This window comes from Ochotona princeps, chromosome 9, assembly GCF_030435755.1.
Source record: "Ochotona princeps isolate mOchPri1 chromosome 9, mOchPri1.hap1, whole genome shotgun sequence".
NCBI classification, from domain to species: Eukaryota; Metazoa; Chordata; class Mammalia; order Lagomorpha; family Ochotonidae; genus Ochotona; species Ochotona princeps.
The window spans coordinates 79,100,803-79,127,180 of NC_080840.1; the positions used below are offsets into that span (position 1 = coordinate 79,100,803).

The 26,378-nt window shown below is 45.6% G+C and overlaps 1 pseudogene; it reads left to right on the forward strand.

Annotated features, from left to right (window-relative positions):
• Nucleotides 1-15,138: 15,138 nt before the first annotated feature.
• On the forward strand, nucleotides 15,139-16,021 carry LOC131481123 (transcription factor SOX-2-like; annotated as a pseudogene).
• Nucleotides 16,022-26,378: the final 10,357 nt, after the last annotated feature.

A 26,378-nucleotide genomic window follows, 5' to 3' on the forward strand; every position in this document is an offset into this window, starting at 1 on the left:
TCCTCAGGATCAATAAAGAGCCTCACCACCCATGCAGGCCCTGGGCCCATACCTCTCAGGTTCACTCAGCCTGAGCATGGTTCTGGCAACAGGCAACTGAGCACAGAAAAAGCAGAGATGTCATCTGCTGGCAGTCAGCAGGAGGTGGAGGTCTGTGTTCTCAGTTGCGATTGCCTGGAGTGCAGTTCGCACTTGACCTGGTCATGATGCAGGAGGGAGGAACCAGTTCTAGGGTCAAATAACACTAAGTCTCCCTGCCTTGATCAAATCTTGAATTTTCTTCAAATATGCTTTTAAACGATGGTAATTACCAGAAACTATGTTAACTGAGAATGTTTCAAAATGCCTTAGGTTCCTTTAGAAAAGGATGCCCATGGACACAGGAAACACCACGTGAGGGTACAGGAAGAAGGAGGCTGTGAGTCGGCCAGGGAGAGACCTCAGCAGAAACCAAATTGATTGCCACCTGTTCTTAAGCTTTCAATAATTAAAAACACAAGAAATGAATTACTGTGATTCAAAACAGATATTCTATACTGCATTTTTATGGCGACTACAGCACATTCTTATTTTCAACTATACTTCCTATTGCCAATGAGAAAGATCCCACCATCAGAGCCAACATAAAAACCAAAGGCTATGATTTTAGTTGCCTAACACCTAAAAGAGCAACAACAGAAACAGCAAGAAGTTAAATAAGCAACTTAAGTACTGATCTCAAAGTCCCAGAAAAATAAAAATCTATCTAGGAGTAGTAAATGGAAATTAGGAATCATTTTGGCAAAGAAATGAATAAACTATATTAAGCAATACAGAAGGCAATAGAAATACTGAATTTTTTGAAAAACACAAAATACATAAACCTTTACCTAGATTAAGAAAAGTAGGGCCCTGCATGGTAGACTAGCATCTAAAGTCCTCGCCTTGCAAGAGCCAAAGTACCACATGGCACTATTCTATTCCTGGCAGCCCCGCTTCTCATCATTTTCCCTGCTTATCGCCTGGGAAAGCATTTGAGGCCAGCCCAAAGGCTTGGGACCCTGCAACCCTGTAGGAGACCTGGCCGAGGTTCCTGGCTCCTGGATTTGGATCAGTGCTGCTCAGGCTGCTGTGGCCACTTGGGGAGTGAATGAAAGGATGAAAGATTTTCCTCTGTGTCTCTCCTCCTCTTTGTATATCTGACTTTCCAATAAAACTAAAATAAATCTTGGGCCCAGAGCAGTGTCCTAGCTGCTAAAGTCCTTGCCTTGAAGGCACCAGGATCCCTTATGGATGCCAGTTCTAATCTGGGCAGCCCCAATTTCCATCCAGTTCCCTGCTTGTGGTCAGAGAAAGCAGTCGAGGATGGCCCAAAGCCTTGAGACCCTGGACCTATGTGGGAGACCCAGAAGAGCTCCGGGGCCCTATCTTTAAATCAGCGCAGCACAGGCTGTTGCAGTCACTGGGGGAGTGAATCATTGGAAAGAAGATATTTCTTTCTCTCCTCTATCTATCTATCTCCTCTATCTATCTATCTATCTATCTATCTATCTATCTATCTCACTTTGCCAAAATAAATCTTTAAAATAAAATAAAACAAATCTAAAAATAGAAGGAGTAAACGTAGATTGAACTACATGAAAGTAGAAAAGGATCATATTGAAACTACTTTCACAGAAGTATAGTGGATCAGGGCTATCTGGACCAAGTGGGTTCTGCCACTGCTTGTGATGTGACCATCCCATGTGGATGTCTCTCCAAGTCCTGGTTGCTTCATTTCTGATCCAGGTCCCTGAAAATGCATATTGGAATTTAGAGGATGTCCCAGGGGCTTGAGTCCCTGTGCTGATGTGGGGGAACTGGAAGAATCCACAGACTCCTGGTTTCAACCTGGTCCTGATTTAGCCATTGTGGTCACTTGGAGAGGGATAAAGCCGATGGAGGTCTTGCATTCTAACTCTCCCTCTGGCTCTATAACTCTACCTCTCCTATTGACAAAATTGATCTTTACTGGAAAGACAAAAAGAAATACAATAGATCACTAGAGATTAACAACAGTAATTATAACCAAATAAGTTGTTCATCATTTCTGGATACTTAGTATTAGCCTACCAAAGTGAATTAGAAAGACACTAAAAACCTGACAAAACTAACAGCAAGTAACAATGAATCAGAAGTAAAATGCCTTCAAACCGAAGGTCAACACCAGGTGTTTACATTACTAAATTCTACCAAATTAACACCAAATTTTCTAGAATTAATGTAAAACATTGAAAGGGAAACAACAGATCTAAACATATCCTGGGCCTAATAATATTTAAACTCCAAAATTAGACTGAATTAACAGTGGGTGACTTAACTTACATCTGACTGTGTTTTAAATTGAGAAACACAATGTATTTGCTCAATAAAAATGCTATCTCCATTGTAGCATGATTAGACTTCGGTGTATTTATTTCTTAATGCTTCTTCTAAAATAACTTCATACCCCAGAAGTCTAGCTTAAAAAATCATAAACCAGTATGCTTCATAAAAATAAAGGTAAAAATTCCTCAAATACACATGAAGTGAATTCAACAACACCAATAAATGCACACATGATAATCAACATGCATCTAACCCAAGGATGTAAAAAATGGGGCAACAAATGCAAATCAAAACACCAAATACTTCACACAAGCAGGATGAAGGTTAAGCATTATTAAAACCATCTTACTGAAAACATGCAGTATAATGCTTCATTTATTTTATAATAACATACATATGTAAATTGAGCAAACCGACAAATACTCAAATATACCTCAATTGAGGCAAATTGATGCATTTTCTGCAAGATACACAATCAAATAAGAAAGCCAACTTTTCACTGCTATTTAATATTTACCCAAAGTTAGTAAATAAGAGAAGGAAATAAAATGCACAGAAATACGAATAGGGAGACTCAACTTTGTTTGCTTTTGAATACTTTTTCCTTGATTTCAGTAATAACGAAACCTAATGAACACCACAACTGTATTCAGCCATTAAAGATAAAATATTGTTATTTGCTACAAAAGAGGTGAAACTGCATGTGATAAAATAAGGCAAATGTACAAATTAATCTAACATTATCTATCTATAGATAGATAGATAGATAGATAGATAGATATACACATATGTCAAAAACTCATGGCTGCACTTTGAGTGGTGACTATTACAGACTGAGAAGAGTGAGGCCTGGGGAAAGGAAGAAGGTAGAACAGGAAGCAAAGAAAGTGAGACAGAAGGAACAGGATCCAGTGTCCCATCCCAGTGTGAGGTGACTACAGTCCACAATAGGATAAGCTTATGCAGGGAACTAGAAGGGAGCACCCTGTTTACTCTAAAGGCAAAGATACATGGAAAGCCTGGGCACCTGCTTTACTCAGCTTAGGCTGTCTATGTACACAAACACTGCATTGTACCTTGCAACAGTATTTAAGCACGTGTTGGTCAGAATTCACTGGTTTTTTAAAAAATCAAAATCATCCCTTCACAGTAACAATATCTAAAAAATTCAAACTGTCTCAATCTACACAGTATAAAATACATTTAGTATTTTTTAAACTTTTTATTGTATTTTTGTTTTGTTAAGTATGTATTCATTTTCACTGGAAATTCAGATTTATAGAGAGGAGACCAGACAGAAACATCTCCCATCCACCGGCTCACTGCCCACGTGGCCACAACAGCCAGAGCTGAGCTGATCTGAAGCCAGGAGCCAAGAGCTCTCATGCACATGCAGGGTCTCAAGACTTTGGGCTGTCCTCTACTTTATCCAGGTCACAAGCAGAGAGCTGGATAGTAATTGGAGCAGCTGGGACAAGATCTTGTGCCCTTCTGGGATCCTGACACATGCAAGATTAGGACAGTAGCAACTAGGCTATCACGCTAGGTTCTTTATTTTCAAGAAAATGTAATCTTAATTGTATTTTTTTATCTTTTATTATCATTTTATGATAAATTTCCATAGGCCCTGGGATTTTCCTTACCCACTCCTTATTAATTACTTCAAAAAATTATTTATTTGCTCAAAATGTGAAAATTACACAGCAAGAGCCAAAGACAGACTGAGATCTTCCCTCCACTTGTTTGCTCCCCATGTGGCCATAAGAGGCAGCAAGGTCCAGGCCAAAACCAGGAGCCTGAACTCTATTCTGATCCTCCACAGAGGTGCAGGCATAGCAGGAACTAGGAGTTTGTTCTATCTTTCAAGCACATGAACAGGGAAATACATCAGAAAGTGAACATCGCATTACAACTGATGTCTCTCACATGCTTTAAACAAATAATAGAGAAATTAATCAAAAAGTACAACGTGATTTATGAATGTTGGGTCACTGAAAATGTTTGACACCAAATGACTGTACAAACATTCACTTTCTCCATTCTGATGCCTTTTAACATATAAACCTTTATTTAAAATGATTCAACTAAAAACGCACAAAATTGTTCCTCTTGATACTAAGTAGAAAGAATGACAAAAACTACATACAGGATAGGTGAAAACAGTTGGAACTATACCTGAACTTCTCAAGAAATTGGGAGTATACCTGAATTTCAAAAGAAATCAGACAGTGTTATTTACAATTGGGTTTAGATTATTGGCAAATGTACTTTATAGACTCTATGGAAACTACTCGAAAAAAATTTCAGAGATATATCCTTGATATCCCAATACAGGACAGAATATGCAACCATTTACCATACACAGTTAAAATGAGGAGGTATAGGCATCTAGTAGAGTGGATGAGAAACTGCTTAGGAGAGGCTCACCCTACACTGGACTTCCTGTGTTTGTGTTATGGCTCCACAACAAATTCCATCTTGCTGCAAACTCACTCTCTGGATGCAAGCAAGAATTTCTCAAGTATGCAAGTCCTTGCACCTGCTAAAATGGACACAGATTTAGTTCCTGGCTCCTGTTTTTGCCTTGACCTTGTCACAACCTTTCAGGAATTTAAAGAATTAAGTAGCAGATGGTCCATCACTCTCTCCATGACTTTTATAAATGAAATATACTAACAAGAATATTTTTTAAAAAATGATAAGAGAAAAAGAAATAATTTCAAAATGAAAATTGGCATAGATATTTGGTGCTGCTTTTTATACACAATTTTGAGGACCACATGCTTCTTCCCAGTGATTCTAAATAGAGCAGAGCATTCTTTAAAGGAACACCTCATAGAAAAGCAAAGGAAAGTACACACCGACTGAGAGTGATGAGTTTTATTTAATACAACAGTATAACTATTCAGTCAGTGATAACTGCTACTCAGCAATGTGATCAGGGATCTCAGTTAACACTAGATGAAGAAAATAAAGTAAAGCCAAATTCTAGAGAGACACAAAAAAAAAGTGTACATGGAGGAAATGTTAAACTGTAATCCTTCTACCCTGCCCATACCTCATACACCATCAGAATTTATCCCTAGTCTGTAACATAATATTGTTCCATATGCAAAACACTTGTAATGAATTAGCATATGAGAAATAAAAGGAAGAAAAATATTATCATCGTATTAAAAACTGAAGCAAAGGCCAGCATTGTGGTATAACATGTAAAGCTGCCAACTGCAACACCAGCATCCCATATGGAATCAGCTGTTCCACTTCCAGCCCAGCTCTCTGTGAATCTCCTGGGAAAAGCAGTGGAAGATCATCCAAGTGCCTGGGCCCTGATCACCCACATGCAAGCCCTGGAGAAAGATGCAGGCTCCTAGACTCAGCTTAGTGCAGCACTGGTTATTTTAGCCACCTGCAGAGTGAACCAGTGGATGGAAGATCTCTGTGCCTTATTTTTTTTTTTGAAGTTTCACTTATTTTTACTGCAAAGTCCGATGAAATTTCTGCTGTCCGCTGATTCACTCCACAAGTAACTGCAACTGCCGGCACTGGGTTGATCCAGAGTTAAGGGCCAGGAGCTCTTCTGGGTCTCCCTGATGGGCGTGGGGTCCCAAGGTTTTGGGCCAACCACCACTGCTTTCCCAGGTCACAGCAGGGAGCTGGATGGGAGTTGGAGCTGCCGGGATTAGAAGCAGCGCCCATCTGGGATCCCAGGGCATTCAAGGCAAAGACTTCAGCCACTAGGCCAAGGCACCGGGCCCTGTCTCTTACTTGAACTCTCATTAGAACATACACAAATAAAATATACAAAAAAGAAAAAGAAAAGAAAAAGATATTTTTTTTGAGCCCTTTACCTTAGCAAATCACTTATACAATTCAGTATAAGAAATCACAAACATCAATTACAGACAGTACTAGGATTTAGTCACCTCTGGGAATGGAATATCAAAGAGATCAAGATTTAAATTGACAAAGGATTTTTTCTTTTTTTTTTTTTTTAAGATTTATTCATTTTATTACAGCCAGATATACACAGAGGAGGAGAGACAGAGAAGAAGATCTTCCGTTCGATGATTCACTCCCCAAGTGAGCCGCAACGGGCCAATGCGCGCCAATCCGAAGCCGGGAACCTGGAACCTCTTCCGGGTCTCCCACGCGGGTGCAGGGTCCCAATGCATTGGGCCGTCCTCAACTGCTTTCCCAGGCCACAAGCAGGGAGCTGGATGGGAAGTGGAGCTGCCGGGATTAGAACCGGCGCCCATATGGGATCCGGGGGCTTTCAAGGCGAGGACTTTTAGCCGCTAGGCCACGCCGCCGGGCCCGGCAAAGGATTTTCTCAAAACTACTTGTCTGCAAAGTTGCTGTGCCACCCCAGGCCTCTGCCAAGCACAGCGCCAGCACCACATGCTGCCCCTCAACCTTGCAGCAAAACTCGGAGGAAAACAAGGCTGTTTGTTCTAACTGCTGGAGTCTGTGCTGCTCTGGTGTCAGCAACAAGAAAACTGCCCCAGACCCTTAGGAGGAACTTCACTGAGGACTGAGCTGGGGCTGGAGACGCTGTGGCTCAACTCAAAACATACCTTAACATAAAGCAAAAGGAAATCCTGCCCAACATGAAGGCTGAACTGTCCTGGGCACTCCCCCCTCCTCACTGCACAATGGGTTCAACTGGGAGGCCTAGTGTTCAAGGTCAGTGCTGCAGAGTGAGGACCTCAAGGTCCCCCTCCTGGCCCCCACCCACCCCGGGGCCTCAGGAGATGCTCTCACACACTCACCCTTCCCAGCTTCTGACGAGTCGGGGGTCCTGCAGAGGCTCCTGCGGGGAGGGAGCTCACAGGGCAGCACTGGCTCAGCCACCTGCGCCTCTCCACCAGCACAACCAGCAACGTGGCTATGGCGGAGCCCCACAACAACCTCCCGCCTGCTGCCACTGGACTTCCTGGGGTCCTCGTGGTTGGACCACTCCCACAGATCTTGACTACGCATGATGTCAGAGATTACACAGCCAATCAGAATCACAAAGGATAGAAGGTCAGTCAGGTAGGCTTCTGGAGGGAGGGAGAGTAAGGGGCGGGGCTTCACCTCAGGCAGGAAGTGGCCTCCTCTCTTGCAGCTTGAGCCTTCCTACAGCAGGGGCCGCTGTCGCCTCTCACATCAGTCCACCTCCTGGCCTCTCCTTCCCTCTCTGCTTCATGTTCAAGTCTGGGAAACGCAGAAATGCATGACAGAAGTCTCCGGTTACACCTAACTGAATGTTCAATCAATTCTGGGACTTTCTTCTTTATATTGCCAGGTTTTTTTCCATTAGTTCATTTCACTTTTTAAAGTGCAGATTACACATTCACAATAATGTGTAAGACACAAAGCGAGAAGAGGCCTTGTCCAGATTCAATCTAGCAAAAGAAAACTTGCAGTGATATATATAATTCATTTTATATATATATTTTCTACTTTTTGCACTGGATTTCCTATTTTATGCACTACATATGTATTTCTGAAACTCGGTTTCCACAGTTTGTGACTTTTGGTTTCTGTTTTAAAACCTCTTTCTAAGGGATATTTTAAAAATTTTTGTGGGAAAGTAAGATATGCAGAGAGGTGGAGAAACAGAGAGCAAGGTCTTCCATCCACTGAATCACTCCCCAATCAGCTGCAATGGTCGGTGCTGTGCCAGTCTGAAGCCAGGAGCCCAGAGCCTCTTCCAGGTCTCCCACAGAGTTGTAGGGATCCAAGGTTTTGGGCTGTGCTAAACTGCGCTCCCAGGCCATGACCAGATAGCTGGATGGGAAATAGGGTTGTTGAGATTAGAACTGGTGTCCAAATGCAATCCCGGCAGGTACAAGGCAAGGACTAGAGCACTAGACTATTGCACTGGGCCCTGTTTTAAAACATCTTACTTCTAAGTGTATCAGAAAATCTTGACATAATCTTATGAACAATTACAAGTTTTATGAAGGATGATGTTTATATCCCAGAAATGAATTACTTGCAAGGCATTTCTTTCTTAATGACTTTTATTATTTTTTATGTGGATGTTAATGTACTTATTCATTTATTTATTTATTGAAAGACAGATTTATATGGAAAAGGAGAAACAGAGAGATGAATCTTGCCTCTTCTGGTTCCCTTGACAAGTGGACATAACAGCCAGGACCGAGTTGATCTGAAGTCAAGAGTTTCATTAAGGTATTTTATGAGTGTGCAGGGTCTGAAGGCTTTGCACCATCCTCGACTGCTTTCTCAGGCCATAAGCAAGGAGCAGGATGGGAAGTGGAGCAGCTACATATGAATGGCGCACATATGGGATCCCATCACTTGCAACCTAATGCTTTAGCCACTGAGCCATTCTGCCAGACCCCCTAATTTTTTCTAATTTTGTTAATAGATTGCCACAATAGCTAGTTTTCAGTATATGCAAACACTCATTTGAGGCAATAAATGTATCCTCACCTACTGTGAGTAGCTCTGGAAATTTTACTGGTGTTGGAAACCTAGAAGAAGTTCCTGGCTCCTAGGTTAGGTTCAGATCATCTCTGGCCATTGAGGCCTCTTGGATATTTCTTGTGCCTTCAGCATAAGCTACTTGCCTGTACAGCAATATTACTAACTCTGACCAATAGTCAATATTTCCCTCCACCCTCTCCCCTCTCTCTAAGTCACACTGTGCTCCACCTACTTTTCACATCTCACTCCTTCCCTCACCCTCCTCTGTCTGAAGTTCCCTAGCTAGCTTTCCTCACTGAGAACCTGAGTGGTCACAACCACTTCTCCCCCTCCTCCTCCCTCTTTCTCGGCTTCAAACTGCAGTTTTTCCAAGGTTTAAGCATTTTCTTTTCTCTTTTGTATAATTCACCCACCCCTAATCCAGATGGATGGGGTACAGGATAAGCTAAGTAACATCTACTTACAAACAAAACAAAACAAAATGTTACTTGCCAAGCTTGTTCAGTAACTTGCTAGAACAGAGCCCTCCAAAAGTAATAAGCATTCAACAAGATTTTCTACACCTTAAATTTTGATTCAGGGCCCAACTTGAAGGCCTAGGAGCTAAAGCCTCACCTTGAAAGGGCCGGGATCCCATATGGGCATCAGTTCTAATCCCGGCAGTCCTGCTTCCTATACTGCTCCTTGCTTGTGGCCTGGGAAAGCAGTTGAGATTGACCCAAAGCCTTAGGACCCTGCACCTGCATGGGAGACCTGGAGGAAGTTCCTGGCTTCTGGATTTGAATTTGTTCAGCTCCAACCATTGCAGTCACTTGGGGAGTGAATCATCGGACAGAAGATCTTCCTCTCTGTCTCTCTTTGTTTCTGTATATCTGACTTTGCTGTAAAGATAAAATGAATCTGTTAAAAAATTATTTTTATTTAAGTGAGATAAATATTTTCTTTTGCTAATTATTATTTTATTTGATGACATGGCTTCATAGGCTCTTGAATTCCCCCAATACGTCCCCAATCCCTCCCCCATATTGAATTCCTCCAAACTGTTACAGTAGTACAGTGCATATCCAGTCATGATTCCATCATTGCTAGTAAGATCCATGCAGAGAGTCCAGCATCCCATTGTCCAGATAAATTCAACACTTTCATTAGGTGACCCTCCTTGGTCCAAAAGTAGAGCTGGCAGAGTATCATCCCCTCCAATGAAAAGCCACTACACAACTTCAACAACAGGAAGAAACATGGAAATTCACAACATCATGAATTTAATTAACATGGTATTGAGTGACCAATTTGTTAGAAATTGCGAGTTCTTAACCACATCCTGTAACTACTTCATTGACATCTCAATTTTAGTATATACACAATCAGTTGCTAAAAGCCTTAAAATGGTTATATGGTATGATTCAGCTGTCTCCTGTCTATTTTCATTTTTATATTTAGCAGCTTACAGTATTCAAGTGTGATTTTTACTGAACTTTACAAATTTTAGGATAGTCCAAACAGGGTTATAAATCTCATAAGCCATATGTTAACTAGTGAGCAGCATAACAATTTTAGGTGGGGTGTGCAGAGAAAGCTTCAGTACCTTAGTGGGGAGTAACTAATCTTTGTGTTGTACCTAATAAGGTATATGGAGGTCAAAGCTGACTTTTTCCTGTTTTTTTATTATTTTAGTTGTAATTTTTATTTTTTATTTTTTATTGATTACATTGCATTATGTGACACAGTTTTACAGGCACTGGGATTTCTCCCAACCCTCCCCAAACCCCTCCCATGGTGGATTCCTCCATCTTGCTGCATTACCACAGTTCAAATTCAGTTGAGATTCTTTCATTGCAAGCATCTACCAGGCATAAAGTCAGCATCTTATTGTCCAGATAAGTTTATCAGTTTCTTGGGGAGACCATCTCTGTTCTGAAGGTAGAGCCGGCAGAGTGCTTTTGATAGTTCAACAGATCTGAATTGCTGCCACTCTCACCACTCCAAGCACGATGCGGTCATTGCAGAATCCACTGATTGACACAGTCCATCATATAGTCTCTGTCTGCCCAGGATTTTCATTGCCAACATATAGCTGAGGTGTTTGATTGACTTGTTCTGTCCTCTATCATTTGAAGGTTAGCATTCTGAGTCTAAAAGCTCGATTGGGGGGATTCCCAAAGAAACTTTGTCTGAGGTGTTCCCAGACCAGATTCTTGTATGTACTAGCAAGAACAGGGCCTGGCACAGTCCATCACCCCGATCAGCTGGTGGTTGCAGTTGCTGGGTTGGTTCTGTCTCCATCCCTGTCTTCCACTGGAACCAATGGGTGTTTGCAGCCTAGCCTGGTTCTTCCCAGCAGATATTCAGCCCTGGCATAAACCAGTGGGGGCAGCAGCCCAGCCGGAGCGACCCGCAATAACCCCCACCAGGCCCGCCCCCCACCCTGGCTTGCCAATATGTGTGGCAGACTAGTCCAGTCTGTCCCACATCACCTTCTGCACTCATATATGTCAATGGGTATTAAAACTTTGTTTCATCTAACCAGCTCAACTATCCAGGCTTCACAGATGTTGTTGGGTGTCTTTCTGTCTATCCACCCCAGCCCCTGTCCTAGTTTTCATGCCTTCCCATTGGGATAGGTAACCCAAAAAGGAGGAGCCCACTATTTCCCTCCCAGCCCACTCCCACTCCCCGATTATGCACTCTTCAAGTGGTTTTGTGGTTTAACTTGACAGAATTAGCCCCCAGTGCCAGCTTCTGCCAACTGATGCTGTGGCTAAGCCCCAACAACCCTCACCCACTCTAATTGTTGTTTGCACCAGTAGGAATAATCTGCCCAGCCTGGCTTTTCCCTGATCTAGTCCACATGAGGCACACAGGTGTTGTAGTCCTGCCTAGTCTAGTCTACCCCCATCCCAGCTCATGCTCTCCAGTGGGAGTAGCTGTCCAGCAAGGGAACCACTCCTTATTCCCCCTGCTGGCTCTGCCCCCTCTCTTTCTGGTTCTCACATGTGCTGGTCAGGTGCTGCAGTCATATCTGGCACATACAACCTCATCTTGGCATTACGTGTTGTGTACTGCTTTTGTCGCAACTGAACCTGACTCAACCCGCACTCTGTTCTGGTGTTCGGATTTGCTAGTGGATGACATGAACGGACCCAGCCTGGTCTGCCCCTAACCCATGCCAAATGTATGCCAGTGGGACACTTTCCATGATCTCTGTTTCCTTCCATGCTTCTTGCGCTTACCTGCATGGTCTGTGTCCTGCCAGAGGAATTTCTCCTAACTGTTTTAAGCTTTCCTTATTGGTCTCTCTCTGTCTACCTGATCTAATTTTGGGGAGGGGATTGCAGAACGACCCTGATGGTCACTGCAAGAAAGGGTGGGGAGCCAAAGTTGGAACTAAGTAAGGACCAGGGAGAGCTGCTCTCCTGAGTCCCAATGGAAGTTTACTGTTCTGTTTCTGAGGACTGCTCAGGGCTCCTGGCTGTTGTTTCACTGACGTTAGATCCTGTGAAGAAGGATCTGGGCTTCTTCCATCCAGTGTGGGAAATGTGATAGGGAATAGTTGACCTCAGAGTTTTTGGCCTAGCAGGGTACCCCAATTCTTGGTGATCTCCTTAACAGTTGGGATATAGTCTTTAGTGCCCATACTGATATACTGTGGTGATGTACCAGAAGTCTCTGGGGTTAGGATACAAGCCTCTTCCTGTCTTCCTGTTCCACTCTGGGGTCCCCTCCTGCTTTGTGCATATGACCTCCTGTTAAGAGGATGTCAGGATTGCTGTTGGATCCCACTGTATGTCTTTATACTTTTTGTTAATGTCAAAGGCAGATTCAAGTCTGTAAATTGCCTGTTACAATCTTGATAGATTATACTTAACTTCTTCTTCACACATTCAAAGAAGGTGGAAGATTTCTCTGCTCTCCTGAGCCATTACAAATTAACATAGGGTATTAAAAGCATATCAAGCATTTCAGTTAATATACATAAAAGATTTTCCCCATTTTACTACAGTGGTATAATCCTTCATGAGGAATTATAATTCCACCAGTCTCTTATTGGTAGCCCCCAGTACCCCATCACTGTATATTTCCATAATTGAGAAACCATGAAACAAAATCAACAGCTGATATGAGCTAGAACAACAGCATCAACAAAAGCGACAAAATACAGCTCCATGAAAAAACATGCCACTGAGTAACCAACACAGGGGTGACAAGGAGATATAAAAGCCTCTTGGGGAAAATGATGCCACCATATAGTCCATGAGCCAGCAATGAATTCGACAAGAGAAAAGAGAATATTTTTGCCAGGATCCCATGTGGGTGCCGGTTCTAATCCCAGCAGCTCCACTTCCCATCCAGCTTCCTGATTGTGGCCTGGGAAAGCAGTAGAGGATGGCCCAAAGCCTCAGGATTCTGCACCCATGGGGGAGACCTGGAAGAAGTTCCTGACTCCTGGCTCCAGATTGACACAGCACCAGCCGTTGTGCTCACTTGGGGAGTGAATCATCGGACAGAAGATCTTCCTCTCTGTCTCTCCTCCTCTCTGTTTATCTGACTTTGCAATAGAGATAAATAAATCTTTAAAAAGAGAGAGGGTATTTGGAATAAATAAAACTGAAATTAAAAAAAAACTTCAAAATACATGGGATGCAGCCAAAACAAAACAAAACAAAAACAGTATCGATTGGATTATTGAAATTACACATTCCACACTGGTTTCCTTATATAAGATAGAACATATGGTATCTGTTCTTTTGTGACTGACTCATTTCACTGAGCATAATCATCTCTAGTTGGGACCACCTAGCTGTAAATAGCATAATTTCGTTGTTCTTAATACCTGAATGATATTCCATGGACTAGATTTACCGCAGTTTCTTTAACCACTCTTCTTTGGACACACATCTAGATTGTTTCCATGTCTTTGCTATTGTAGCTTGTGCTACTGTAAACAGGATTACAGATCCCCTTCTCAGAGGCCGATTTCATTTCTATTGGGTATATTCCTAGCAGCAGGATAGCTGGGTCATATGGCAGAATTATTTGCTATTCTTCAAGCACTCTCCATACTGATTTCCTCAGTGGGTATACTAGCCTACACTCTCACCAGCAGTGAAGGAGAGTGCCTTTCCTCCCACATCCAAAGTATTTGGCATGAATGGCCAATCCCAGCCTGTCTTCAGCCCCTGCCCCCTCCGCCCCGAGCTGCCCATGTGAACCCAAGCTCCCACCTGGCTGCTGCAAGGGCTGATCTGTGGCTGCCTCTGGACCCCTGGTTGTCCTTTGACTCCGGATCACAGCTCACTAGTGGCTGCTGGGTTTTCTGTCCCCTAAACACCGCCCAGCTGTCTTTGCCTCTTCCCTACGTCCAGCGTTCCTCCAAGTACCTCCCTGTTGACTTCCTGGCCCCTAACTTTTTCTAAATCTGCTGTCTGTTCTTTACCCTATCAAATAATCTTTCATCATCTCAAACATGTCTACACCCTTTGCCGACCAGTGAGATTTTCTAAATGTAAACGTAAGAATTCCTAGCCTCTTGTGCCTTAAGAACAATGCTTGTGCCTGATTAAATACAGCTCTTTTTTTTTTAAGATTTAGTTTATTTTTATTACAAAGTTGGGTATACAGAAAGGAGGAGAGACAGAGAGGAAGCTCTTTAATTGGATGATTCATTCCCCAAGTGACCACAAAGGCTGGTGCTTGCCGATCAGGAGCCAGGAGCCAGGAACTTCCTCCAGGTCTCCCCCATGGGTGCAGGGTCCCAAGGCTTTCCCAGGCCACAAGCAGGGAGGCGAATGGGAAGCAGGGCTGACGGAATTAGAACCAGCGCTCGGATGGTTGTATATTAACTTGTTCAAAAAAGTATCAGGAGTTGTAAAGGCAGAGAAGGGAGTGTTTGCAAAAGGGGAAAGTAATTTGCTGCCTCTTTAAGGACTGAGGAAACAAGAAGCACAAAGAAAGGCAGAAAGAAGTTTGAGTCTGGGGCTTAAGCCTTTCCAAAAAAAAAAAATCATAACAATAATAATAATAATAATCGCAGCTGGCAGCTGCGGCATGGGCCCCAGGTGGAAGGAAACACTGCTTTTTTCATCCCGATTCCAGTTGGCTTCTCTGTCTCTCTCTCCCTCTCTCTCTCTGCCACTTCTGTCCCCTTTCTTCCTCCCCTCCCCAAATTGCTCTCCTTCACCTGGTCTCCTCAAATCACTTGGTCTCCAATCACCCCGCCCGCCCGCCTCCCCTCCACCTGCTCCTCCTCCTCCTGTGCCCCACCCCCGACTTCCCCCCCGCCCGCGCCAAGGGTCTCTGGCCTCCAGAGGGCCGGGCCCACGCACACAGCGCCCACATGTACAACAGATGGAGATGGAGCTCAAGCCGCTGGGCACACAGAATTCGGCTGAGGCAATGGCAACACCATGGTGGCGGTCGGCGGCAACCAAAAGGCCCATGAATGCCTTCATGGTGTGGTCCCGTGGGCAGTGTCTCAAGATGACCCAAGAGAACCCCAAGATGCACAACTTTGATATCAGCAAACGCCTGGGCCCGGAGGGGAATCTTAGTGGGAGATGGGGAAGGGGCCGTTCACCACAGGGGCCAAGCAGCTGTGGGCGCTGCACAAGAAGGAGCACCCAGATTATAAATATCTGCTGTGGCCGAAAACCAAGAAGCTCTTGAAGAAGGATAAGTACACACAGCCTGGTGGGCTGCTGGCTCCCAGCGGAAACAGCATGGCCAGCGAGGTTGGGGTGGGCGCTGGCCTGGGCACGGCCGTGAACCAGCGCATGGACAGCTACGCCCATGTGAATGGCTGGAGCAATGGCAGCTACAGCATGATGCAGGACCAGCTGGGCTCCCCGCATCACCTGGGCCTTAACACGCATGGCGAGGCTCAGACGCAGCCCTTGCACTTCTACAATGTGTGCACGCTGCTGTACGACTCCATGACCAGCTCGCAGACCTGCATGAATGGCTCTCCCACCTACAGCATGTCCTACTCACAGCAGAGCACCCCCGGCATGGTGCTAAGCTCCTTGGACTAGGAGGTCAAGTCCAAGGCCAGCTCCAGCCCCTCCGTGGTTACCTCTTCCTCCCACTCCAGGGAGCCCTGCCAGGCCGAGAACCTCCAGAACATGATCAGTGTGTACCTTCCCCAGCGCCAAGCCGACTGCACGTGTCGCAGCACTACCAGAGCAGCCCGGTGCCCAGCACGGCCATTAACGGCACACTGCTCCTCTCGCACATGTGAGGGGAGCCCACCAGACAGCGGACTGGAGAAGGACGGGGCGTGAGGAGGGAGCGGAAGTTAGAGGCGATAGTGGGGTGGGGAATAGGGGGAAAGACATTTTCTGAGGAAAAGGAAACAAACAAACAAAAACCCGGAAATTGGGAGGGCTGCAAATGCAGAGTGAGAAGGAAGCATGACGAAAAAAACAAGCGCAGGCAACACAAATCCTGGTATGTTGACAAAGAACATTTCATTACTCACAGCAAATGACGGCTTCAGAGGAGACCACCAATCACTTCTGCACTCAACGCAAAACCTGCGCTGCTGACAAGAAAACTTTATAAAAGATTTAGAGATGCTGGACTTCTTTTGGGGGGGGGACTATTTTTGCACAGAAAGAAAAAACTGGCTCGTGGGTGGACTGGGGAGGGCCGGGGGGATGGAACTTGCAGAGATTCGAAGTAAAAGAAAACTGCACACAATTTTTTTCTTTTTATTGACAGGTGGATGTACAGAGAGGAGGAGAGACAGAGAGGAAGATCTTCCATGGGATGATTCACTCCCCAAATGAGCACAATGGCTGGAGCTGAGCCAATATGAAGCCTGGAGGCAGGAGCACTTCCGGGTCTCCCACGAGGGAACAGGATCCCAAGGCTAGGCTGATGACCCCTGCACCTCTAGTCTTCCGGCTGCTCCAGGCCCAGTCCCACTCAGCCCAAGAAACCAGCACACCTGCCCCACTGCTCCACTTGCTGCTGTAGAACCAGGTGGGCACTAACAGCCACCCGGCACCCCAACAAGCTGCTCATAGACCAAGCTGCATGTGGGGCCTTGCCCTGCCAAGAAGCTGTTATACCACCACTGCAAGGACTGGCCAGTTCAGCCCCACATGCTGCTTGGTCGGTATCCCCATGTACACCTAGTATGCAACCCATGCATTTCAGAGCCAGTGGGTCATGACAGTAAGCCCAGAGCCCAAGGAACCCACTGGAACAAGCCTGACAAACCAGTGCACTGTGCACCCCCTCTCTGCCTGCCATCTGCTTCATAGCCAAGTCATTCTGGCCAGTGTCCCTGCTCCTACATGTAGTCCTCCATTTCAGGGCCAGGCTAAATTGCGAGTGTGGGAGGGAGGTGGCGAAGGGCTTTTTTAACATAACACCTTCCATCACCCCACTTCCCATCCAGGGCCAGGCTCAATTAGACAGCCTGGGCTCTACTACAGGAGCACTGCCACACTGTCCACTGTCAGCAGCTTGAGAGCGAGTTGGGCTTAGCCAATGATTTCACTCCCTCAGGCAGTGTGCTTGCCAGCCACTTCAAGGCTGGGCCCCTTTAGCCGGTGACCCTACAGCCCCAGCCTGCACACCTTGAGTCCCCTGCCATGCAACATGCCCACTCTTCCTCCTTACCTGACCTTCCAGTGTCATCTCCGACAACCCTAGCCTGCCTGGAAGCTCCTCCAGGGCCAGGAGGGCTTGGCCCCACCACACTCATTTCTAGCCTGCCTGCCCCCATAGCCTTCCCGCTGCTGCAGGCAAAGCAGGCCGGTGTGGTAGGGAAATCAACATGAAACACAGCAACAACCGATTTCTTGTCTCATGAAAAAATGTTCATGTAGACAACTCTAGTTTGCAAAGCAGGGTTTGTTTAAGAAGCAGAAGGAAGGTGGCCTGCCCTAGCAGCAGGAGGGACTCCAAGGGAGGAAAGACCCATGAAAAAGATGGAAATTGTGTCCATTCAGCACCATCTCAGGGAGGGGTTGACATGAGTCACTACAAGGGCAGAGAGAAAGCAACTTTTACACAATGGGCATTAATGTCTGCTGCATCAACCAGAAATAAAAGGCTGAAATCTGTGGCTTCCTTCTCCCAATGTTGTGGCTAGGCAGAAAGTTCAGGGTCACCAGCTTGGAAGCCACAACCCATGCCACCACCTGGAAGTTTCCTCCTGCCCACCTGGGATGCTCACCTATCTGGAACCTAAGGGGGCTGGTATTGCATTGTTGTGTAACCACTCCCCTCACAAGCCCCCACAGTGGCCTCTGATAGCGGGACAGGGACTCACTCTCCTGGTCACATGCTACCATTGCTCTGGCACTTTGATTCTTGGTCTCCCCGGTACCTGGTTGGTCTTAGGTCTCCAGGTAGCCCCTGAACATGGCCCCTGTATATATGTATTCCTCACAATCTGTTTACTGCTTGAGTGGGACAGGAAAGATGTTAATTCTAAGATGCTTTGTATTTCTAATTTGTGTACTTTCTGGAGTTCCGGGAGAGGTAAGGCCTAGCAGTAATGGAATGTGGACAGAGAAGCCAGGGAACAGTGGATGTCTGCAGTCCAAGCACCTCTCTCTTTTTTTTCTTTTTCTTTGAATTTATTTTGTTTTTATCACAAAGTCAGATAGACAGAGGAGGAGAGACAGAGAAAAATCCTCTGATGATTCAAACCCAAGTGACCGCAATGGCTGGTGCTGAACCAATCTGAAGCCAGGAGCCAGTAACTTTCTCCAGTCTCCCACATGGTTGCAGGGTCCCAAGGTTTTCTTAAGCCACAAGCAGGGAGTTGGATGGGAAGCGGGGATGCCAGGATTAGAACCGGTGCCCATATGGGATCCTGGCATGTTCAAGGCAAGGACTTTAGCTGCTAGGCCACCTGGCTGGGCTCCTGTGCCTCTCTTCAACAAGTGCAGCCCAGGGCCGGGCCCCTTCTGTCCACAATCCTGTGGCCCCAGACTCTTTGCTAAACAGCAAAGTTTATGAAGGAGTCAGGCAAACTGACCATCCAGCCTGGGTCGGCTGTCCTTTCCTTCAGACAGTGACTTCAATGTGAGAGTTAGATGGGTTTTTATGAAAAGAGTGAGTTGGCCAGCCCTACCTTAGGAATCAGGTGAGTTGGACAGCCACAGGCGACTGCCATGTTTACAATGGGTGGACAATGGGTGGGCTATCGCACTGCAGAAGGCTGTCAGGTCTAGGCTGGCACTGACAGGAACCCTAACAACCCTGTCCTCCATCTTGCTCCTCTGGAATAGTCTCACTCTCCCTGGGTCCACAGCACATCTAGCAATTACCGCCTTGGCTGCTGCAGCAAATACAGGTCTTCAGAGCTGACAAAGCCCGTGCTTCTAGCCCACCTATCATGCCTCCCACAGGCTTCTCTAGGCACTCTGCCTGCAGCTTGCTCTAGGGACAGACCAGCTTGGCCAGAGTAACATGCCCCACAACACATCCACCCCATCAACCAGCCTTGGTGCTGCCAAGTCAGATGAACCCAGGAGGCACTTTCCGTGCCCCAGCCTGCTCGTCAAACCCAACAAACAAATCTGAGTCTCAAGATGCTATTAATAAAAAAAAGTAGAAGAAAAATAAGCTGTTATTTTAGAACTTTCCGTAAAGTTGCCAATAATGGTGGGTAGTTCTGTGCAAGAATGGCCAACACAGAGCCTGATGGGCCACTTGGTGCTGTCCAGTCTGGATCTTTGTGATGTGCACATCTACAGCAGGAAAGAGATACAAGTAACTGTTCTCCCATTCCTTTCAAGCCCTTTGGATCAATGTGTTTTCTTGTCTGTCAGACTCTCTACACACATATACGTGTGTGTGTGCTAGGGGAGAATCCTGTGACATTGCAAGTGTTTTTTTTTTTTTTTTTTAGGTTAATTTTGTTTTTATTGGAAGATCAGGTCTACGGAGAGCAGGAGAGACAGAGAGAAAGATTTTCCATCCGCTGGTTCAGTCCCCAAGTGGCAGCAACAGCAGGACTGAGCCAATCCAAATCCAGGAGCCAGGAGCTAGGAGTTATTTTCTTACCACCAAATATACTAAATTTTACCATTTTGTTTGACCTGTCAGTCTTTGCAGTATGGGTGCTACTTCCAACAGCTGTGTGTGTTTTAGGCGTGCCTTTTTTTTTATGTGACTGATTCCATCTCTGTAGTAACTAGAAAGTGTTTTAAATAAAAATGAGAATAAAGAAGAATTATTTGAGGGAAGCACACAAAACAATGTTCAAGTACCCTGAATGTGATGGTGGGGCTTGAGATCAGAAAAATTTAGACTTGCAGTTCTCAAAGTTTCCGTTGGATTAAAAAAAAATTTTCAAGGTCTGACATGTGATTCTAATGATTTTAGAAAATACAAACAAGTCTAATGACTTTAGAAAATATAAACAAATGATAAAGAAGATAGTATTCATTTTCCCACTACTCAGAAGTTGTTTTGGAATTATGGTGCCCTGGGTCAAACTTGCATCTGCAAACTGCCATCCCATATCAGAGCACCAGTTTGAGTCCTGGCTGCTCCATTTCTGATCCAACTCCCTGCTTATTGCACCTGGGAGACCTGGCTGAAGCACCTGGTTCCTAGCTTCAGCCTAGCCTAACTCTGAAAGATCTCTTTCCCTCTGTTACCATGTCCTTCAAATCAATCAACCTGCTATGCCTTCAGTGGAGGGTCCCTTGTTCCCTGTACTGTGACTTCCGGGAAGGTGCAGGTTGCCATCAAGATGGCCTGAGACAGGCAGAAAGCAGTGTGCAGCTGGCTCTGGGTCAAACCCTGTGCTGGGTCACAGCAGGCTGTGGGATGAAGTCACACAGGAAATGGCACCAGGAGTCCATCTTGCAAGCACCACCAGAGTAAGTGTGATGAGTCTCCACATCCAGCCATGCATAGAGGCAGCAAAGGTAGGGACCAAGAGCAGAATCAGGAAACTACCCAGGGGCAGGTCCTGGCTGTCCCTGGATGGGCTGCTGGAGTCTTCCAGGGGTGGGTCCTGGTTAGCCCTGGGTAGAAGGTTGCGGTCCTCCAGGCGTGGGTCCAGCTTCCCTGTGGGTAGTTTCCTGCCTTTGGAAGACCATTATCCCAATGGGGGTGGAACAGTGAGAAGGGAGGGAAGCATCAAGGCCCCTGGAAGGCTCCAGCCCCTGATGCCAGGGGGTGGAAGCATGGTCCACCCCTGGAAAATTTGAACCCCTGAGTCAGGGGCAATCAGGACACACCCCTGCAAGACCAAAGCACCAAACACGGAAGAAGCCAAGCACCCAACCCCGTGGGTGAGAGGACATTCCCAAGATGATCCCAGCCCCCAACCAAAAGAAAGCAGAATCTGTCCCTGAAGTGGGAGGGACGGACTTCCCCTGGAAGACCTCAGCCACCACCCCATGGGGGTAAGAAGACCCCCTACCAGTGAAGGCCCTAGCCCCCAACCTATGGGACACGCCATCCGTCATTGTCACCAACACGACCATGCCCATCGATACATCATTCCTCATCTTCTGGCACCTCCTCCCCTAGGACAACCAATAGTGCATTTGCATTCCATGGCCATCCTGTGGCACCTAGCTACTCCACACTAAGCCCACACCCCTTCAGCCTGAGTCAGACAATCCACGCCATAGGATTCCTGACAGCTCAGGGAACTTAAGATCTCCCAGCCCCATGTGCCTCACTCTGTCTTCCATCTCGTCCTGCTCCTTGAGTAGCAGTTGTATCATTGCGGGGGAGTCAGCCCCCCTGAATAAGGGAGCTCCTAGAGTGGCAGGAAATTCACCCTGTTCCTCCCCCATGAACCCTCTCCCGCCACTGTCTCCTCTGTCTCCCAGCTACTCCCCTACTGCCCCGAGATTTCTCTGTGAGGACACCAACCAGAGGCAGTTCTGCCTCGAGGAGAGGCCAGGCTCAGTGGGAGCAGTAGACTTGGCCTTCATGTCTATCATGGCGGAGACTGGGGTTCCATTTGAATGTTCTTCTGAAGGCACACCAGGGCCTCACCCCCTAGTGTTTACTTCGGTATCCTCTCACTATGCCCCCTCGTGTTCCAATGCCCATCTTCATTGGAACCCCGATGTTCCTCTCCTATTGCTCCTGGTCCATCACTGCCATCCCTCCTTCTATCTCCCATCTCACACTGCTCCTCCCCAAATGACTGTATGGTTGAGGAGAAGTTTGCTGTCCTGTCTCAGGGACCTGCCATTTTCTCATGCCTTTCAGATGTTTCTTCCACCATCACCACTGTCCCCAGCACTGCCACCCCTTAATCCCCTTCCTGTTTCAACTAGCTACTCCCCAACAATCCATGGATTTCCACCTGAGTCAGACCACCAGTTTCAGGGGACTGCTTGTGAGTCAGGGCCTTCAAGGTCTCCCTGTCCTGTGTCCCTCAGTGTCTCTTCTATCTCATCCTCTTCATTGCCCACCAACATGACAGCTGAGGGGGAATCAGCCCTCCAGACTCAGGGAATTCTGGTGTTTCCAGAACTTCACAATGTTCCTCTCCCCCGACTGTCATCACATCACACCCATCTCTTTGTCTTTTCTCCATCTCCTCTTGAACTTCCCCCAATGGCCCCACAATTCTGGGTGAGTCAGCCCTACTGAACTCGAGGAGACTCAGTTACGCAGGTATTTTAAGGGCCTCCTCCCCACTGTCTGCCCTCATGTCTCCAACTCTCAGAGAATCTTCCAGGTCCCTTAGCAACTCTCCAAGTGACCCCATGTGGACCATGGCTTCCAGCCTCCAGGCACAGGCTGTACTCTCCTCTCCTCATTTCCCAGGGGAGACTGCCCACCTGACAGGGCCAATACCTGTACCCCTGCAGGCCTCTCTCACTTGCTTTGCCACATCCACTCCTTCTTACCCCAGAGTCATTGGAGACTCTGCCATGCCCCACCTCTACACTCAGAGTCACCCATCTCATGGATTGTTCCTGAGAGAGCCTCACACACCCACAAGCCCAGTCCCAATCTTGCCTGCAACAGAGACCATTTCAGTGGTCACCCTCACACTCACAGCTGCTCTTCCACTTGCTACTGTCATGGGGTGGCTCACAGAAGAGGTGCTGGTAACAGGCATCCTCATCACCCTGGCTGGTATGCTCCTTGAGCACCCAGGGTCATTGCCTTAGCCAATGGCTGCCAGTGCCCATGCAGCCAGCAAGCCCCAGCTGCCTCCATGCCTGCAGGCTACCCTGCCAGTATCATGGCTGGCTTTATCTTCTTTGACTGGCACTGACACTGAAGGGGGAGCTACAGCAGAAGATCTCTGCTTGATAAAGATGATTGTGTCCCCACTTATCATATTTCTTCCATTTACATGATGTATCTTTCCTTTCTGGCTTCAGCAGAAATGACAGGTTTCACAATGTTCCCCATCCTGTTCTTGCTGTCATTGGGCAAGACTCTATTGGGCCCTGTGGTGTGATCATGTTAAGTTCTGTTTTGAGTTACACCTGTGCCAGGTGACTGGTATTCTTGGAGTTCTCATGGATGATTTTTGTGTAAACTGATGAGAAAAGTCTGTGCATTGATTTTCTCTGTGCAGACTGATACCGTCTTGCAGTCTTTGTCTTTTATGGATTGGATATGTTAGATTCATTGAGTTTGTGATACTAAATCCACTTTGAAATTGGAGGTTATATCCTAGATGGTCTTGTTCTACCTCGGCATGCTGTACAGAGGAGTGCTACACACTGATTCTGATTTGAAAGTCCTGATTGCCAGCAGTGCAGAGGAGCTCATGCTGAAAGACCTCTCAACCCCAAACTACAGAAACATGTGGTGTATATGTTGGCATGATTGCAGATAAAGATACCCATCCCTCTCTAAAGTCTAGCGATCTAAGTATCCATCTTGAAATTCCTCCAGAGTAGGATGACTTTTTCATCTCAGAACCAAGGAGAAATGATGGAATAAGGCATGGCTTGCAAATTTGTTTTCTGAACAATTAACTGAGAACTTAAGAATTTAACTTTTGCATATGAACAACCTAGGAAAATGTTGACCAAAGTGTCCAATGTTTTCTACAGATTTTAAGATTGATTACTTTGTGATTTTTTTCTGACTAGCTTGTATAATATTTTTAGTTGTCTTAAGCTGAATAGAATTATTTTGAAAATATTCAGTTATTTGAAAGAGAGAGATTTCTCCCGTAGGCTGGTTCACTCCTCAGATGCCTGCTACAGTCAGAGCTGCCCCAAGCTGGGAGCAGGGATGGTAGGGACCCATGGATTGGAGCGTGACTGTCTGCCTCCCAGAGGGCACACTAGCAGGAAGCTGGAATTAGGCCTGCAACAGGAGCACAGCCCAGTTCCTCTGATTTGGATGCACATATCAAATGGCACTGTAACTTCTGTGCCAAATGCCTACCATTGCTCCGACCCTCACATTAGCCAAATGCATACATGTTTGTCATGCTATTGGTAGTGTCTTTTCCATGCAATGAATGTGCTTGCCTTTTGCCAGTTTGGACACTGTGTTTCTTTAAAGGTGATCTGTCAGCTTTTAAATTTGTTTTGTAAATGCAGTCTTTATTTGCACTTGTGGAAAATATTTACTTTTATCATGCTTTTTTCTGAGTTGTTCTCTACTATGTATTTAAACCGTCATGTCCATTTAATACATTTGATTGATTGTTCTGGTGATTTCATTTTTTTCTAAACCATAATGTTTGAAAAAAATGTCCTACATTTCTGTATTTTTATTTGAAATATCATACTTATTTAAATCTTTATTCATAATAAATCAGCAGGTTTTGGCTATCCAACAAACAAAGGCCTAGATAAAACATAAAAGATTGTCTTTTTTCATTATTTTTTTTCTGATGATATTGACAGAGTTGATCAGGGTGGGAAGGATCAACTGTTAGTGGCAAGTGGGTGATACCATTGTTTCCAGATTTTCTTTTTCTTCTTGCTGCATCTGGCAGTAGGGAGCAGACCATGGGAGAAGCCACACCCAGCCTCCCAAATGCCCCAGAACCAAGGGTCCCTGATGTGGTGTGACGTTCTAGGCAAACATCCCTTCATACCTTGTCTCAAAAATGCTCTAGGTAAAATCAACTCATCCATGCCACATGCAAAAGAACCTTTTGAACTCAAGTCTCACATCAATCATGAAGCAAAGCATATTTCTTTTCTTAAAATATATTTTTCTTTAAATTTTGAATTATACGGTATAGTTTCATATAGACTGTGATTCTCCTCTGCCAAATTCCCACCTCCCAACAGATTTCCCCCATTTCACTACAATGGTGTAGTCCTTCAGAAGGAATCATCATTCTATCAGTCTCTTATTTAAGCGCACCCCGACATTGTTGGTACAGGCAATGTCAGACAGTCCGGCATCTCATTGTCTACACATGTCCAACAGTTTCGTTGGGAATCATCTCTCGTCTGGAAGCAGGGATGCATGGTTACTCAGGGGCATGTTTTTTCATGGTGCTGTTATTTGTTGCTGTTGTTGTTGTTGTTGTTGTGGCTGGTGTTCTAGCTCATACCAATTGTTGACTTGTTTCATGACTTCCCAATTATGGAAATGTATAGTGATGGAGTACTGGGCTCTACCATATCCAGATGTGGGGTATAATGCAAAGTAAATTTCAACCCATGGTTTCCGGTTGGTTGTGGCTGTGCTGCTTAGGCTCCTGCCATGGTGTTTTTGGTAGATAGGTTGGGTGTTTCTCAGTTCAGATTCTTTCACGTGTAGGCTCATTGACTGTCAGGGTAAGGTCATAGTTCTGCAGCTCAGTATTTGCTAAGTAAGTGCTTTATAATAGTGTTCAAACAGTTGTTTTCAGAAGATATCACCTTTTTTTAAACTTTCTGAAAAATGATAAAAATCTCAGTTTGGAAACATTTTGTTGAGACATTGATTAAAAGTTATGAAAATGATCCCTTCTTTTAAATATGTTAACATACCATAAAGCAGCCTCTTACAAACTCCAGAGATCTGTGCGTGTGTTCCCTAATATTTAGATCTCATCAGAGCTTGCTAAACATGACCTCAACAATCTGAAATAGTCATCAAGGACTTTTATTTTAGAAAGAGGCAGCTCTGGGGCCCGGCGGCGTGACCTGGCGGCTAAAGTCCTCGCCTTGAAAACCCCGGGATCCCATATGGGCGCCGGTTCTAATCCTGGCAGCTCCACTTCCCATCCAGCTCCCTGCTTGTGGCCTGGGAAAGAAGTTGAGGACGTCCCAATGCTTTGGGACACTGCACCCACGTGGGAGACCTGGAGGAGGTTCCAGGTTCCCGGCTTCGGATCAGCGCGTATCAGCCCGTTGCGGCTCACTTGGGGAGTGTATCATCGGATGGAAGATCTTCCTCTGTCTCTCCTCCTCTCTGTATATCTGGCTGTAATAAAAAATGAATAAATCTTAAAAAACAAAAAAAGAGGCAGCTTTGGACTGAAATACAATTCAAAAAAATACTGAATTAGATATTTGTGGAAGCACTATGTTTGCTTCAGTAAACATAAAAGAAATAGCAGCACTTGGTCAAGTTAGTTTTCAATTTCAGAAAACTAACACTTTAACAATATTCACTATACCCTACCGTGCTGCTCAGTGTAATAATATTCATACTATCACCCATGGGACAAG